At 43.2% G+C, this 3,499-nt stretch overlaps 1 long non-coding RNA gene across 1 annotated transcript; it reads right to left on the reverse strand.

The window, feature by feature from the left end:
• Window positions 1-1,644: 1,644 nt before the first annotated feature.
• Window positions 1,645-3,153, reverse strand: LOC144485941 (uncharacterized). Its single transcript, XR_013496203.1, has 3 exons — window positions 3,040-3,153; window positions 2,335-2,450; window positions 1,645-1,795 (listed from the first exon to the last, which is right to left on the reverse strand). It is a non-coding gene; the product is annotated as an uncharacterized LOC144485941 (long non-coding RNA).
• Between the last annotated feature and the right edge of the window lie 346 nt (window positions 3,154-3,499).

Consider the following 3,499-nt stretch of genomic DNA (forward strand, 5'->3'; position numbering starts at 1 on the left):
TCGAGGGACAGGGGCCAAATGAGGGCAATTGGGACTGGCTTAGTGGTTAAATAAAAGGGTGGCTTGGACAAGTTGGGCCGAAGGGCCTGTTTCCATGCTGTAAACCTCAAAGACTCTCTGATCTGTGTTTGTTAACTGTATTTAAACCTCTGAATGGATGTTGTTAAGTTAGAAATTAAATTGTTTCCTTTCATTGTAAGTATTGTTCAGCTGTTAATTGTTTGCATTGTTAGTGTTGTATTTAAACTGTTGTGAATAAAATTTATTTTATTAAAAAATCCCTATTTTCTCATCACTCCTGGAGCAAAGTCTCCTCTCCTCACATTTTTGCCAGAAAGAAAAAATGTTGGTGTCTAGTCTGGCTTCCTAATAAAACTTGGAGTTCCAGTCTGGTATCCTAACAATGGTTACAGAGTGACCAAGGCTGGGAACTAAATATTGCAGAGTATTTGACACTTTGAAAAGCTAGGAAGCTTGGAAAAGGAGGTGGGGTAGCTCTGTTAATGAAGGATGACATTAGTACAGTAGTGAGAGATGTCCTTAGCTCGAAAGAGCAACACAAATAATCAGACTGGGTAGAGATGAGAAATAGCACAGGAAAGAGGGTGGGAGTGGTCCCTCAGCCTCTTAACAGTAGTTACCCAGTAGGACAGGGTGTACAGGACACTGATACAGACTCCCTAAGAATACACGATGTGCAAGTTAACATGGCCTGAAGAGTAAGAAAACATTTTGAAATGATCAAGGCACTGACACAGACCTCCATAGACAAATGGATGTTGAGACAATGAAAAAAAAAGCTAAAGGAATTTTGGACTGGGACAATTGAAGGCTCGGGAGAAATAATACTTCATAACATTTATCCACAAGATGGATCCAGGTGAATGGAGAGCTGGAGAATCTTTTATGTCCACACAATCTACTGCATTGATTCAATGTACTGACTGTAACTCAAGAGTAGATCCCTCTCTCCGGGAATCTTGTTTGTGGGGTGTAGGGAGAAAGGGGGGAATGTTGTCCGCCCACATCCTGTAGGCTGGGGATGTAACACCACACTAAACTGTACGCTGGAAATTTCTCCCTGAATCGACTGCACTTGTGTCTTGACAGGGCAGATGATTGGTTGAAGCCTCGTCCGCACACACAACATGTGTATGGTTTCTCCCCACTGTGAACGGTGCTTTCTCCTTCCAGGTTCAAAGACCGATGATATTCAGGTTAAGTTAAATTGGGTGACTCAGTCAGATTCTGATGTGATGTTTGTTTAGAGGTTTTTGGCTGAAAAGTCTTCCCTCCTAATATCCTGTGAGATTGATTTAAAACATGACAGGTTGTGAAATTGAGCTGAATGAATCTGGTACTGTAAGGGTCAGCACGAGGATCAAGTGATCAGGAAAGCTGCTGGATTATTGTGAAAACCCAACTGGTTCACTAATGTCCTTCAGGAAAGGAAACCTGCCACCCGGTCTGGACCCATGCAAGGCTTTGGTCTCTATGGCTGGAGAGAGACAAAGGTGGGAGGCAAAGGAGAGGAAATTTGTATATTTATCAAAGATTATGAGAGAGTAGTTAGCAAAGCAAATTGGATCTTGAGCTTCATAAACAGAAATATTGATACAAAAATAGGGAGGTTTTGCTGAATCATTCTCAAGCTCTGGTTAGGTCACAACTCGAGTATTGTGTCCCGTTCTGGTCAGCAGACTTTAGGAAGATGTGAAGGTTCTTGAGAAGGTGCAGAGGAGATTTACTGGAATGATCCCATCAAAGGAGGCTGAGGGAAGACTTGATTCAAGTTCTGACAGGTTTAGATCACAGACAAAGAAAATATGTTCCTGTTAGCTGATCATACGAGAATTAGGACAGAGTTTTACATTTTTAGATAAGAGATAGAGGGGGATATGGGGGAGAACATTTTTACACAGTAAGTGGTAATGAACCAAAATCTACTGCCTACAAGCAGAGTAGAAATAGGCATGATGAATAATTTCAAAAGGACATTGGATAGACACTTGAGGGAAATAAAGCTGTGAATATACAGGGATAGAGCAAGGCAATAGGATTGATTGGATTGCTCCAGACAGCTGGGACTCAGTGGGCCAAATGACCTTTTCTGTAGTCCATGAATATTTTATGTAGTCTGGTTTTGTAATTTAACCTGGTGGTTCAGATATTGCTCAGGTAAATCTTTGCTACATTCCCTCCAAGGCCTTGTGTCCTTCCTAAGGTTTGTTGCCCAGAACTGAGCACTAACCAGGGTTTACGAATCTCGGGGCTTTTCCAGTCACACTGAGACCTGAAATCATCTCTCACAGACAGAACAAAAAAACCTGTTACCTTCCACAATCAGATGCTGCTGATATTCAGGTTCTGATGCATCGAGTGGATCTGTCAGATCACAATGTGATGTTTGGTTTGAGTTTCCTGTCTGTCAATTCTCCACTTCCAGTAACCTGTAAATTTACAGAAACGATGACAATCAGTCCAGGGTAGAAATTCACACATTCTTCTCGAGGATTACTAACTGTGATTAATTATTTTCCTGGAGAATTTAACACATTTTATCTCATTCTCCAGCCATTAGTTGGCCAATACATCCATCCTTCTGACACACTGCCCCCTTTGGCCAAGTGGAAAGCAAAAAGACTCATTCCCAATTGGATATATGATTGACTATTATCCGGACAGTCTTTACCCCACTTTCAATGTTTTTATGTGTGACAAAAAAAGATAATTACAAAAAAAAATATTTTTCTATTATCTTTCCCAGGGTTTGCACAGAGTGTGTGCTGGAGATTGAACTTCAGTTCCTGGAGACTCCAGTCCAACCCTGGAGGGTTGGCAACCCATGTCTCCTGCTAACCCCTGACCGGGATTACTGAGCATGCACCCTGCTGTTCAAGGCCCCCGATAAACATGGCGGCCGCACATGCTCCCTGCTGCAAATTGCCCCCCATAAAGATGGCGGCCGCTAACCAGGGCCTTTGACCGGGAGGCGCCTCACAGCTCATATTCTATTCGTGCCAAGACGGGGCTACTGACTTGTTATTCGGGATCTCAGCTCTCCCTACGGTATTTATGAAGCCTCTCTGCCCGCTCCACTGGCTCTATCCCTCCCCACACAGCCACTGGCTCCATTACTCAGCTACACTCAACTGTTTGCTTCCAGCTCCTTGCAGCTGGTCACAGTCCGCATGCTCCAGCCACAGCCGGGCGTTGCGCTTGCGCTGGGAGCTCTTGCAATTTGGATAGGGCACTTTCTCACCCGTGGTGAATGCTGGGAAAGGACCCCGCCATTGAAATAAGTTGTCACAGAATATAAAATTATGATTTGGGATTCGATTAGATTGGAGTCATTGGGCTAAAGGACCAACTTCTTTTTAATTAATTGATGGAGCAACTAAGAGCATAAGCCTTCCTCACGGGTGTAATTAACATTAGAACGACATGTACAGTTTGATGTAAACTCAGTGGCGTCTCAACAGGTTGGATGGAAAAGATC

The sequence above is a fragment of the Mustelus asterias genome, unplaced genomic scaffold, assembly GCF_964213995.1.
Source record: "Mustelus asterias unplaced genomic scaffold, sMusAst1.hap1.1 HAP1_SCAFFOLD_250, whole genome shotgun sequence".
Classification (NCBI taxonomy): Eukaryota; Metazoa; Chordata; class Chondrichthyes; order Carcharhiniformes; family Triakidae; genus Mustelus; species Mustelus asterias.